The sequence below is a fragment of the Malaclemys terrapin genome, chromosome 16, assembly GCF_027887155.1.
Source record: "Malaclemys terrapin pileata isolate rMalTer1 chromosome 16, rMalTer1.hap1, whole genome shotgun sequence".
NCBI lineage: Eukaryota > Metazoa > Chordata > Testudines > Emydidae > Malaclemys > Malaclemys terrapin.
The window spans coordinates 29,276,803-29,291,555 of NC_071520.1; positions in this window are offsets into that span (position 1 = coordinate 29,276,803).

Below are 14,753 nucleotides of genomic sequence, written 5' to 3' on the forward strand. Positions count from 1 at the left end.
CACCCCAGCTGCTGGGAACGCTCTTCTGTGCGTCAAATAACTGGGCCCAAACCTTCCAGAAAAGCAGAGAAGAAAAAAGAAAGATGGGGAGGGAAGGAAGAGAGCTGTAGAGAGTCTTCTGTTTCTCTGAACTAATTTGGCAGCGCTTCAAAGGTTTCAAGACCCTGCTTCCAGAAATGTATTGTTAGGAATCTGGGATAGAATGGGGAAAATGTGTCAACTTGGCTTTTCTGGAGTAGTCAGTATGGTGGAGCTTCGCTAGAGCTCCAGGGATACCTGGCACTGTTGGGAGACTTTCTGCGTGTCCTCTATTTCCAGGCCAAGCTGTCTGGGTGCCTCTGTGACAGCGCCCCCAGACAGCAATCCCGGGGACAGCCACTAATTCCTTCCTGCGCCCGACGCACCGCTTGGAGAGATGTTATCATTCAGGTCCATCATTAACCCGTAGTGACCAGTCCCAACATGAGAACAGGTTCTGTGGTTTCGGTCAGTCCGTACTGCAAGGTTTTCCAGATGGCAGAGATGCTTTGGGTGAGGCTGAGTTGTCAGGTTCTTTAAAAAAATAAAAAAAAAAACACACAGAACTCAGGAACAGGAAACCAGCATTTAACTAGCTTGGAAAAGGGCCATCTCTGAAGGTGGTCCCTCTCCCTTGCCTTTGGCATGAGGATCTAAATGCATGGAGCGGAACTGGGTGCTATAGCAACCCACCCTGAAACACAGTGGAGTGACACCACAACGCCAGGGAACAGCACCTCCCATCACAGCCCATCTGAACAGGAATGCCAGTTTCAGTTTGGTGAATGTTACGTTCCCCAGTGGGAAAAGAGGGAAGGATGGTCCTGTGGCGAAGGCGTGGACTGACAGTCAAGACATCTTGCTTCAAGTCCTACTTCTGCCATGGATCTACCATGATACCTTGGGGGGGAGCCATGTCACCGCTCTCTGCCTCAGTTTCCTCACCTATAAAATCCGGACAAAAATAACTACCTCTTTCACAGGAGCACTGCAAGACTTAATTCATAGATCTAAAGTGCTTGAGATCCTGTGAAAGGCGCTAGAGAAGCACTAAATATTTGTAACACGTGCCCTCCCAATTCTGGTCTGCTGAGCCATTACCCTTTCTCCAGGCAAGTCCGTCCATTCTGATTCCAACCAAGTCGGTTTCTAGCCGCTTAGAAATAAACCAGTTAAAATCACAGGCTGGTCACTGGAGGCTGTTAGCTTCGCCTTTGCTTGGACTCACCCTGGAGAAAGCAAGATATTTCTGCAGCAAGGAGCAAGTCCCATTAGCCGAGTTCCATGCTTTATCATCCAAGCGGCGTGTTTTGCTGTCTGAACAACATAGCAGTGGAGTATTTGCATGGTTATCAGTCTGAGCAATGTATTTCAGTAGCTGAATTTTCATATGCTATCCCTAAGCTGCATTCTTCGCCACGCGCGGGGGCTGCATGATGCACCTGATTTGTGCTTGTTTCCATAACTCGCTGATTAAGCGACATATTTCACTTACTGACCTGCACTCTTTGCTAGTCCCCACTTTGACAAAGGTGCTTTCATAATCAAGCAACCCACATCCTTGCCTGGAATTTGGAGCGGACAAGGTTTCCGAAGCATACCGCACTTGAAAAGCATGGCTCTCAGTCTCTCTCTTGGGATTTGATGCATATTTTTTCCTTTCTGCACAAAGGGAGTTGGTTTTATATTGACAGGCATTGCAGCATGAATTTTAATTTGGCTTCTTCACTCTCTTGGTTTTACCACTGCCATAGAACAAGGGAAACAAGGGCTGGAAGCCCATTAACTCCTGCTTAGTGGAGTTACACACTCATCTGTGTGAAGCTGCGTATGTTGCAAGTTAAGCTGCAGTTTCCACTATTTGGGGTGCACATATTACTCACTGAGGGCAAAATCCTGAGGTCCTTCCTCAGGCAAACTACAATGGGTGTTTAGACTGAGTAAGGATTATACCATTTGCCCATTAAGTAGTCAATTATCCAATCCTTGTTGGTCATTCTGGTGTGGACAATGTTTGGGGTTTAAAAAAAAAAAAAAGAGAGAGACAAACAGCTGGACCAACAGAGTATATTAAAACTCAGCAACTGCCATGAAGCACACAGTTCAGGCAATGAAGCTTAATACGCTGCATACAATTTCAGCCACTAAAATGAAGTCCTCGTAGTTTATTAATGGAGCTCTGCACACTTTGATGGTTGGGTTGCAAAACAGCTATAAACTCGCAGGATCATCAAACCATGCGCCTGGAACAGATGAATATACAACTGAGTCGTCAAAGCACCGTGGAGTATACACATCTCCTAGTACTAACACACACATCTGAACTGGTCAAGAAGCCAGAGCACAGCTGAGAAAGGGCCCTGCAGCTGAACCATCCATGTTTGTTCAAGGAAGTCTCTGCTGAGCCAGTCACGCTCCATCCATCATCTCTTCTCACAGAGAAAGAGTCTCCTTGCCTCAAATCTACAGGTGCCTCTCGTGTGTCCCAGCCCACAAATGTTTCTACCTCCCTGAGCTCATCAGGGTGCGCCATCCCTTGGAATTTTCATGCTGAAACTTGGCTGTGCTAAAAGCAGCCCAGCGAACAGCACACCGTGCCTTGGGCCACCACAAGGAAGTCTACTAGGGCCCTATTCCACCTGCTGTGCCACGAACACCTGCATAACCACGGCCACAAATACGAGAGACTTCAATTGATTTTCATTTTCCCTTCCCTACGGATCCAGGCCTTTTACAATAGGAAGGGAATGGGAGGTATCCGATCAATGACCAATAAAATCTTCAGACAAACGAGACATGTTCCACCCCTCCCCAAAAAAGAAGCAGGGAGAAAAGCAAGATTGATTTGAGGACTTCTTATTTTGTTTTTTTAAATGTTGCCAGAAGAGACTGAATTTGAAACTCCCCAGACTGCCCCCCATGACCATTAGAGGGTTTGGAGTCAGCACAGGGATCTAGACCTGAGTTTTGCAGCTTGGGCCTCTCTCAGGATAGCACCGATGGGCCCAGAGGCGGAGGGATTGCTTGGGGCAGGGAGAAGGCTCCAGCCCAGATGAGGCTGTGAATTCCAGGAAGAGGCACGTGCGAGGAAGCTCATCGGGCTGCTGCTGTCCAGTCCACAGTCAGGAGATTCCAGCCCCCAGGGCCCTTTCCCTGCCACCAAGTTTCTTCTTTCTTGTCGTTGAATAAAGAGAAGCGGTGCTGAATGCTGAAGGACCATTTCAGCCAGGGCAGCATCAGCAACAGCCTGGCCAGACGCTTAGCCAGCCTGCACGCATGCCATATTGATGCCACATGCAAACCGGCCCAGCCACACGCCCAAAGAATGCTGGGAAGCCGGGCCACCAAGCACGACAGCGGGAAATCTCCAGCGGCTCCTTCCTCCCCATCAGTAAGATCTGCAAAAACTCCAAGGCTTTGAGAGTCCCGCGGACACAGCTCTTCGCCGGGCCAGGCGCGATTTCCCCACTGCTTGAGTCAAATCTTCTTTATTGTAAGGCATGTTCCAAATCATTGACTCCCCCGCCACTTTTCTGACCATAAAAAAAACAGGGAGTTTCTTCCCCCGGGCCTTTGCATGGAGTACACTGCCTAATGCTAAAGGGAGCTTCAGCTCTGTGGTGGTTCTCCTTGGCCCATGCCGTATGCATTCGGCATTAGAGACGCACAGCATAGCTGCCGGGCAATTGCAAAGGGGAAGTCCTGAGTCTTTCCTCTCCCAATTTGCTTGATGAATGTACCTGTGGGGCCTTGACACTGTCCCTTTAGTATTTCCAGTAGAGCTATTCAAAAAGATTTTCCATGTAAGGTAAACGTAGACGAGTGTGACACCACATCCAGCTCCCCCATCCTCCATGTGGGGGACACGGACGTTTTCATGGCTCGCTCGCTCGCTCGCCGTTTTGACCCTGAACCTTACAAACTTAGCTCACCTCAGGTCACCGAGCTGGGCTACTGCCATCAGAAATGCATTCTGTGTCTGCTGGCCCAGCTGTCAGGAGATGGTGAGGTCTCAGCCAGGCTGCCCAGCCCACCTTGCGTTGTATAGAATATGCACTGAACAGATGCAGAGAATGGAGAAGAAAATACTAATCCGGAGCTCTTCTGTAGCGCTTGTCATCAGTCACTCTCAAAGCACTTTACAAAGGAGATCAGTGTCAGTATCAGCACGTTACAGAGCGCGGGAAGAGATCGGCCCAAGGTCACCCAGAATGACCCCGGAGTTTCCTTGCGGGCCAAAACCACGCTGAAAAAGATGCTGTGACTGGGGGTGCCCAACAGAGCCTGGGAAGTCCCCTTTTATCATCATCAGTTTGTTTCATTTGCCCACTTGGGGCCTTTAAGTCACTCCCCCTCCTCCACTCGGCGCTTGGAAGCAGATCCCAGCAGCCGCACATGGATTCTGCTGCCTCTGGCCGAGGTCCCGTCTAACTGTCAGCCCCCGGCAGCCACGTGAGACAGCCTGGACACGACACGCGCAGAGGCACTGCAGCCCAGACATTAGGATGCCGTTTTAGCTTGCGGGATGGGGTGGCTCAGCTTTCCGACGCTGGGCAGGTCTCGCTGCTCTGCTCCTGCTTTGTAATTTAGCCCAGATGAAATGCGGGTGCCTGCCGCGGTCTGGGCTCTGCGGGACCCTTTGCAAGCCAGGCTCAGCTCTACCGTGCAATTTGACAAATTTCAACCCCTCTCTGCTTGTCATTTGCTTTTCTCGGTGGAGGTTTGCTGGCACGGCTCCCTGCAGAGCTCCATGGAGAGCTTACCAAGCCGTGTGCTGCCCAGGGTGCCTATCCTGCTGCCCTATGCATAGCAGAGAGAGAGAGAGAGAGAGAGAGAGAGAGAGAGTGTGTGTAGACACACACACACACACACAGGACAAATTCCTGCGCACAAACTGACCTCACTGTCACCTTCCCCTTCCCTTCCCATTATTAATCGCCACTGCTCCCATTCACGTCTGCTCCTTAACTCCTGTGTTATATGATATGGGGCCTGATCCTGCAAAGCCCTGAGATCCTTCAGCTCTAGCGCCTCGTCGGCCCTGGCCCTTAAGCTAGACGGAGCCTATCAGCCTTGTCAATGTGTTTGCCAAGTGCCATGCCTATCTCTGGCGCTATTGAAATAATAAACTATCCGTTTCATAACAATACAGAATCGTTCTACATGTCCAGACCACATGCTCCAGCCCAGAGACGTGTGCGTGGAAGGACTCAGTAGCAGCCAAGGCCATTTCCACTATCACTATATAGCACGAGGCCCAGAGCCCCCTGATTTTCCACGAGTGGAAAAAGCCCCGTGTTTCGAAGGCAGCATGGGCTGTTTGCTACAGGCTTCGAGCTGACATTTCTAAGGAAGCTGCAGTTTCAAAAGCTTCTGGTTATTAATAAACCCCCCAGCCCAGCCAATGCTAACAAACGCACAGTGCAGACAGCGAGTGAGCTCACTAGAAGTGTTAGGCTTTCAGATTCTTCTGTTCTGCGTGCCGACCTGGCAAACCACATAGGAGTTATTAACGACGCCAAACAGGGCGATGCCAAGCTTCTAAACTCAGGCTCTCGTTCCAAGGGTAGCCGAGAGTTTACTCTTTGTGGAGGCTCATAAAAGCACGTCGTTACCCAGGCTTCTTCCCCCTTTCCCCATCCCCGCAAGGCCCCAGTGAGCGTCTAAAGGCCCTAAACCAGAGGTGGCCAAACTACGGCCCGCAGGCCACATCCGGCTGGTGGGACTGTCCTGCCTGGCCCTTGAGCTCCCGGCTGGGGAGGCCAGCCCCCGGCCTCTCCCCTGCTGTTCCCTCTCCCCCACAGCCTCAGCTCACAGTGCGCTCTGGGCAGGGGGGCTGTGAGCTCCTGCCAGACAGCGCGGCTGCGAGAGCTGCCGGCCTGCCCCAGTGCTCTAGACTGCGCGGCGGCTTGACTGGCTCCGGCCAGGCAGTGTGGCTGCCAGTCCTGGTGCTCTGAGCGGCATGGTAAGGGGGCGGGGAGCGAGGCAGTTGGATAAGGGGCAGGGAGTCCCTGGGGGCAGTCAGGGGACAGGGGGGCGGTTGGATGGGGCGGAGGGGGATGCAGGGGTGGTTGGATAGGCATGGGAGTCCCAAGGGGCCTGTCAGGGGGCAGGGTAGGGATTGGATAGGGGTTGTGGCAGTCAGGGGACAGGGAGCAGGGGGGAAGGATAGGGGATGGGGCCCGTGGGGGCGGGGGCAGTCAGGGGACGAGGAATGGGGGGGTTGGATGGGTCAGGAGTTCAGAGGGGGGCAGTCAGTGGGCAGGAAGTGGGAGGGGGCAGGGGCCAGGCTGTTTGGGTAGGCACAGCCTTCCCTACCCGGCCCTCCATACAGTTTCGGAACCCCGATGTGGCCCTCAGGCCAAAAAGTTTGCCCGCCTCTGCCCTAAACGATGGGCACAAGTGAGTGACCAGGACAGGAGACCGCAAATAACATCAGTTTGATTTGCATAAACCCCATCTTCTGTGGTCTGCACTCTAGGGGGTCTGCATTGTGCAGGTGACTCACTTCCTGCGGTACACGGGAGATGCCAGCGGGGGTTTATGGGATGGAGATAAACCTGGGTGTAGAATGAGGGACAGCGGAGAGCATCAAAACTAGCCTCAGTGCAGCGAAACATGGTGCTCCGTGCTCTCCTTACCTGAAGCTGAGAAAATTGCACATGCTCATGGTTTAAGAACAGGTGTGGGGCTAGGACCACCTGTGTGCTCATCACAGGGCCAGCACATTTATTGTGTGACCTTCATCTTCAATCATCTCTATGCCTCAGTTTCCCTCCCTGTGAAACAGGGATAAAAAACACTTATTACCCACAGCCCTGGAATCTTAGAAAGCCCTCTCCTTCAGAAGGGAGTGTCTTTTGACTAGTAATTCAGTGGAATTCAGCTTGCAAAGTGGGAAATACCCTACAAAACACAGGGGGATTTCAGACTTCAGCTCTGTCCTTCACAGCAGAGCTGAGGGTTAACCACTATCCATAAAGAGCTCTGAGATCCTTGGATGGGAGAGGCCCTGCCAGTGTGAAGCTCTGGGAGATGCTCATTATTATCATTCAGCCACCTAGCAGTATCGTTTTCCCTCTTCCCCTTACCATACCCCTGGAGTTGTAGCCACCTGCCGGATCAGCGAGTTACAGGCTAGCTGTCTCCTCTGCTAGCAGAGGACAAGGTCAGGCTTGTAGGAGCAGAAGTTGTATCTCCTGGAAGTAACGTTGGAACAAAGATACCTTCCCCCCACCACCTTCCCCTTTCTTGCAGCATTTCTCGGACTCTTCTGCACTCAAAACCCTGTCTCTCCATTCCAAAGCACATGGACTGACAGGAAAGGCTAAGTGGACGCTCAGATACTTATTGCCTGGCGGATAACCACCACCACACAAAAACCAGCTCAGAGCAAACTCCATAGAACCAAACACCTGCCAGCAGAACGGTGCCCCAGAGACCCGGAGAGAAGTCCTAGGAGATAGCACATGCCAGAGCTTCCTGTCCCAGGTATCTGGGAGGGCCCCAGGCCTGGTGGGTACAACAGAGAAACAAGAGTCATCCTGCTGGCTTCCACACTTCTCTCTGCAGTGGACACGTTGGACTATTTTCTCAGCTCATGGTGCCTTGGGAGCCCCATTTGTAGAAGGGCTAGAACAGCTCCCTACCTGCCTACCTCACACTGCAGCTGACAGGCTGAATTTGGACACAGAGCCCTGAGCTAGGCAGATGAGGAAGGATGGTCCTTCCAGATGAGGAAGGAGTGGTTAGGGCCCTAACCTAGCCCACAAGAGACCCGAGTTCAATTCCTAGCTCTGCCACTGACTTCCTGGTGCAAACTTCGGCAAGTCCCTTAGTCTCTGTGCCTCAGTTCCCCATCTGCAAACCGGGGATAATAGCCCAGGGTAAAGCGTGCATGGGGTTCTGATGCGATGGTGATGGAGGCCATATCACTCTCTTGCATTGCTGACAGCACACACCTATGAATCCCAGCTGGAAATGCAAACTGTGATTAATAGCAGCTTTGCATTTCTCCATGTCTAGAAGTTGGCTTGCCACTATCTGTGTTCCTGCAAACAGTAACAGAGCCCTGTGGTTGATGAAAGGGAGACAGCATTGGGGGTATGCGGTAGACTCAGGCTGCTTTGACTTGCAGAAAGAATTCAAGGGGGGTTATCTGGAAACGTGCATCTTCGCTAGCCAAAGCCTCCGATAAAGGGGCGGAAACAGACGCCGGCGTCTATCCACGGCTCTCACAATGGAATATTCATAGCATGGGATTTTTAATTACTTGAAGGTAGAAAAGTAATTTGCAGGGCATAGAGATTTTCCTTTCCCCATGCACAAAGAGTCCATTATCTGAACCTGGTAGAGCTGGGATCGCTGGGTGTGTGCCCTCAGCCAGTGACATTCTGCAGCCTCCCTGGTTTGCCCTTGGTTTGGTCCTTGATTTCTCCAGGGAACAAACGGAGCTGACCGTGAGCCAGCTAGTGTATTAAAACAGAACTCCTACTATTCCCCAGCACCTTGAGGGCTCAGCAGAGATCAGGACGCCGTTGCGCTAGGAACATCGAGAGAAGCCCCCCAGGTGACAGCTGCCCACACGGCTGCATTGCTTAATGCCCACTACCAGCTTCGAAAACTCGCCCAAAATCTCAGGAAACTGAAGATGGGCCTAGGCAGCAGCCCTGAGACGCCCTAGTGAAAGGCTCTGTGAAAACACCTACAATGGAACGGGTGACGATGGAAGGATGGCTGGCCCCGTGAGTAGGGAGTCAATCAGCAGAACCCAGCCGGGGATCCGGCCCGAGGATTTCACGGATGTTTCTCTTGCATCGTCGGTAACACGGCCAGGGGGGCTCAGGCCGCCCCGAACGAAGCCGTGGGAAGCTGGCCAGTCACTGTCTGAGTATGACTCGCGGCTCTCCGAGCAAACAGCGGCCTCTCGCTCCAGGCTCGAGCCACATGCCCTCCACACTCTCAGCCCACAAAGGGGAAGCGGCTGGACCCCATCCACTGCTGGCCCCAGACACCTCCCCCGGCTGTGAGGAGATGGGGGGCTGTGCGGCAGCCTGAGCCACCCCCAGCAAGAGGCAGAGGTGCGCCAAGGGGACGTGTATAAACACTAACAATGGGCCTGCTGGTGGAAATCACTGTAGCTCCGCCGACTGTCCGGGCTCACACCAGCTGAGGATCCAGCCCAGACACTGTCCCTGCACATTGCAGTTTGCACCAGTTGCCAGGTGCCCCTCGCTCCCCGGCTGCAGGGAAGGGGATGGCGGAGAAAACCCAGATCGGTCCCTCCCATTGACAGACGGTCCCTCCATCGCATCCCAGCCCCGTTTGGGAGAATCTCCCCGGCGCCCCGCCCGGCCACGTTCGTGACACACGCAGGCCTGAGAGTTACTTCACATGGCGTCAGCTCCTCTCTGGGCACCCTCACTCCTGGGAATGCTCCTGGCCTGGCTCGTACAGCGAGCCAGTGAATGAACAGATTCAGGGCCCATGTGAGGGGAAAGCCATTCAGCCTGCAATATGAACGCCTCCCTGGGCCATCTCTCCAAGCCGGCAACGCACTGGGGGGTTATTCCTGTGGGAGGATGAAGTGATTCCACCCAGAGCTGGGCTCTGGTGTTAGCTGCTCATTTAAACAGTAGCGATAAAGGGCACGTCTGACAAAAATCCTTGCTATTGCTTTTACGCATACACTGAGGAATGCTGCTGCTGGCCATGCGGCTAATACAGAAAAAGCGACAACCAGATGTGTGGGGCTCAGCAAAACAACGGCCTTTTCCCTCTCACATCAGCTCCTGAGAGGAACGCGAGGGTCTCTGAACACAGGCAGCACACAGCTGGGTATTCTCCGCTCAGAACGACTGGCAGCAGGGACAGGATACCGCCACGAAATGGAGAGAGGACTACAGAGCCCTTTGGTGTTAAATTGCCGGTTCAAACCCAGCTTAAGTCAGCAGTGACCCTCCCTATGCGGGGGCCTGAGTGAAATGAGCTCAGTGCAGTTCCCAAGGCGAAGGTGGCCACACCAGAAAAATTCCTGTGTTGGCAATTTCAGCTGAGAAGCCAAGGACTGACGGGCCTGCAGAGTAAGCTAGACATGGCCCCTCCGGGCCAAGGAATGCTGGCAGAGCCGGGGGGAGAGCTATTGACGGAGGGGTCAATCCAGCACCTTTCCCCAACGTTACATTCGTCCCAGATATTTAGTAATAATCCAACAGAGCAAGAGGCGGCGGTGAGGACTATGGGTTAGAGCTGGCTCTAGGATTCAGGACTTCTGGGTTCTATCCTGACCCTAGGAGGGAGCGTAGGTTCTTGGGCTTAGAGCTGGAGTCTGAGACTCAGGGTCCTTCGTTCCATCTCGAAGGTCAGGAGGGAGCACAGGGGCTCCGAGCCAGGGCAGGAAGCCAGGACTCCTGAGTTCCATTCTTGGTTCTGCAACCGACACGCTGGGTGACTTTACTGGGGAAGCGAAGTCAGTTCAGTGCCTTTCCTAAAGCCCCGTCCAGGGAGGCCTGGCAGGCTGCACAGTGCTTGCTGGAGGCCCTGCATGGGAGCAGGGCGTTTGTATCGCTCTGAGCGGCGGCGGAGAACCAGCACCACCCTCTGCAGCCAGGAGACCACGCTCTTCGCTCCCCCAACGTGATCTGCCCTCTGCGCACTCCCGCACCCTCGCCCGTTACGCTCTTTGCTTCCACTAAGTCAGCCTCACGCCCTCGCTTCCAGGATAAACCACGTGGGCGCATTGCCTGGCACCATAACATGTCTTTGGGAAGAGGGGGAGGGATCCCAGGCCCCTCTCAGCAGCCCCCAGGAAGGAATCACGGAGCAAGCTGAAGGTAGAGGGAAGCCCGGGAGTTACAGCACTTCAGCACTCTGGGTCTCTCTCGCTTGTTATCCCAACATCCGCACCAGGGCTGAGCTCAGTGATCGAAGATCAAACAATTCATCAGCAGGATCCGCTAGAAACAAGAGTACGCCCTTTAGCAGCCCTTTAGCAGCCCAGGTGCCGGAGCAGCAGCCCCCCCACAAAAGCCCTGGAGAATCACGTCTTATGCCCACCCATCTCCTCCTGCAGTGGGTAAAAATCGGCTGCGGGAGTTTAACAGACGCCCCCATCCAGCTCCTCTCCCCAAGAAATCCCAGCAAGTGGACACTGCAGGTCTGTTCCCCGAGGCAGCCTCAGGGCTGGATCACACAACGGCCATTGATCCGTCTTCCCACCCAGGCTCTCAAGCGATGTTCTCAGCCGAACCTCAGCCGGGCCGGACCTGGCTCACCATAGTGCCAGCGATACACATTCCCGGCCAGATCTGGAATAGCCTGAAGTCAGGAAGAGTTCGGCTGCTGGTTTGGCCTCCCTGTGTGAATGCTGAACCCGCCTGGCCCTAACGCTGGGGAGGGGGCTGGGCCCAGGGTTCTGCGTCAATCCCATGCTACAGTCCTGGGGGTGAAGGAGGTTATTGGGAGGGGAAAGGGGACTTGGCGAAGCGTGTGTTGTTGTGCCGAGCAGTCTCGGGTTCAGGCAAACGTCCTCATGTGCTAGCAGCAGCCTGCTCCGTTAGCTGGGGGTGGCACAGGCTGGGCAGTTCACAGGGACACCTGCCCGGCCTCCCTGCGGGCTTTCCGCACGCACAGCGCAGGGGCTGCCCGTTGCTAATCAGACCAGCTGTGGGGTTATGTGGGGGTTTCTTTCCCACCAGCTCCTGCTCCCCTGTGGCTTCACACGGGGGCAGGGTTTCCTGCAGCTTCCTCGGTCTGATCCTCTGCCAGAGACTCACTTTGCAGGATCAGATTGTTCAGCACCAGTTCTCCGCACGCCCCATCAGCAGGAAATCAAGGGGACAAGGCCCCGCTGGGAAAGCCAGCAGTGTTCTGGAGCGGCCCCGGGGCTGGGCTTGAGACTCCAGAGTAGCTGGGGAACGGGCCAGCCAGGGCGCCGCGCTGAGCCCGGGTCTGGATGCCGTAGTTCTCGGAGCTGTTTGTGACAGAACTGTAATGGCAAAGCCGCGGTAAAGGCTGAGCAATGCAAAGAGGAGATGTGGGGCAGACACACACGGCTGCAGAGAGCCGGCCCCGGGGCGGGGGGGGGGGGGAAACGACAGTAAAGAGATGTGCGAACAAGCCGGGCTAATTTAGAACCAGTGTGAGCCACCATCAGGCCTAGCCTCTGATTTCCCGTTTTCCCCTTTGCTTTTCATTTCCCGCTCAGCGCTGGCCGGACCAGAAACACAGTGTAAGGGACTCTTCTTGGGCCATTTCCAAAGCCACCAAAGGAGGTGAAAGTCAGCAAGCTCAGAAGACAGGGCCTGTTCTCATGGGTTTGTCCTATTCTGGAGCTCTGGGCTGGCCAGAGAAGCATTCCTGGGTGCTGCTCCAGACACCGACCCTCTGAGGAGATCTGCCTCTCTTTCTGGCATTGTCCCCTCAAGGGAGGACACCCCCTTTTGATGTTATCCTTAAGTAAGACAGCCGATTCCTTCCCCATCTGGGTGGCTTGGAAAACTCAGGGGGGGCCTGGACAGACCCTCAGAAGACAGAAACCAATCTAAGGCTTGAAACAGTGCTCGGAGAGCTCTCAAGCCAGCGGCAGTGACAGCAGGGTTGGAACGCCATCCGCCCAACTTCTCTGGAGAACGTAAGAACGGCCAGACTGGGTCAGACCAATGGTCCATGTAGCCCAGTATCCTGTCTCCTGACAGGGGCCAATGCCAGGTGCCCCAGAGAGAATGAACAGAACAGGGAATCATCAAGTGATCCATCCTCTGTTGCCCATTCCAAGCTTCTGGCAAACAGAGGCTAGGGACACCATCCCTGCCCACCCTGGCTAATAGCCATTGATGGACCTATCCTCCATGAACTTATCTAGTTCTTTTTTGAACCCTGTTATAGTCTTGGCCTTCACAACATCCTCTGGCAAAGAGTTCCACAGGTTGACTGAGAAGGGCTGTGTCCATATGCCTCCAGACACCATGGGCTCCCGGGCTCTCCACCCCACGACCTGCAGGCTGGCTCGTGAGCATGGGAGCACCGATTATTGTGTCATGTAAGGAACTGTTTAGAAGGTACTTATGCTTAGTAGGGCGCATGTGCCTATATTGTCCAGTCCCTTTAAAATTCCAACTAGAGTATTTGAATTTAAAGCATCGAAGTGTGATCATGTTTGTAAATGAAGGAATTATTGTACCGGACAGAGAAAGTCCAAAATAACGTGAACAATCAATAGTTGCAGGATAAAAAAGTCAACAGCAACTTAAAGCTGCCAGAGCAAAGGTGTGGTGTGGGTAAGAGACTGGTAAATCCAAAAGGCTGGGGAGAGAATTCAGCACCCGTTCTAAGTGAGCGAGCAGGACTCCGAACAGAAGGGGCAGAAAATAAAGCAAAAGGGATTAAAAATCTCTCTGCAGACGAGCTTTCACAAATTGCCTTGTAAAAACATGAGCTGCCTCTGAAAGCTGAATTATTTGGCATGACAGGACTTGATGGGAACTAACATGTGTTGCTGAAAGTAACTTGGAAGAACTTTTCCCATCACACTCCAGTGACTTCCAAACAGAGAACTGAACCCCCAGGAATATCCAGTGAGCTCCCAATAGCTGTTAAAATGGGGAAAGAGAATACAGCTGAGAGAGAAACTCAAGAATCTGTCCGTCTGGCATTTACCAACAATGGGAATTTATTTTCAAAGCAGTGAAAATTCTTTTACAAATGAATATTCTATAAAAAACCATTTTCTTGCATCATGAGACAAAAACTTCACCTGGCATGAAACAACAGCGTTCCCATCTATCTTTGGAAAACGGGCTTTCTGTAACACATGTTGTATTTCATGGGGCTAGGAAATTATAGTACAGGCCTTTTAAAGAAATTCTAAAAGAAGAAACACTAAGAGCCATCTCCAGGAGCAGGAGTTCCTCTGATGTGTGTCTCAGCTGAGAACACTTTAATTGTGGAAACATGGCTGAATTATAATCCATAAATACACTATGCAGAGCAGGGTGGACGGCAGTCACACAGTATAATAACAACTAGCAGGAGCTTTCATTATGGAACCACAGACTTTTCATGTGGACAGAAAGGTCTAGGTGATGAAGAAAGGTTGTTTTAAAAAAGATCATGTCAAGGGAAGAGCGTTCTTGTAAAAAAAACCTCGGAAATTCAGTGAAGATGGAGGTGGCGTAATTAACTAGTGGATGACCGAACGGGTGGTGCTGGGGTCTGGAGGTGCTTTAGGATGGGGTTCAGAGTTGAGTCCATACCAGGGATAAAAGGTCCAGATTCAACAGCCATAAAAGTCCCATGAGCTGTTCTTGAGAGATTTCTGCCCTGAGTGGTAGAAGTCCCCAGAGCTGAGATTTCTGCAGCCTGGAAGCCAAATCACATGAGAACAGTTTCCATGAGATTGCAGGTGGCTCTGAATCAGAGCTGGAAAATAGCCCCTTCCTGGCAGGGATCTGACCCTCAGTAGAATTGTAGGGGCAACTTTAGACCTAGGGGTTCATCTCAGACCCTATAACTCGAAGTGCAGGTATGAGGTGGTTTGATTTCCAGGATTCAGGGACCACCAGCATTAGTTCTCCACTGAATCAATATTCCATGGCCCTGAATATACCAAGGGAATGGGAACACTGGGTACTGAAAAAAGAAAACCCACACAAATAGATCCCAGCTCACAAAATTACTGGAGTCAGATAGTTCTGCTCATCTGTGCATTAGCTGGGTATGTGAATGACCCATTACAA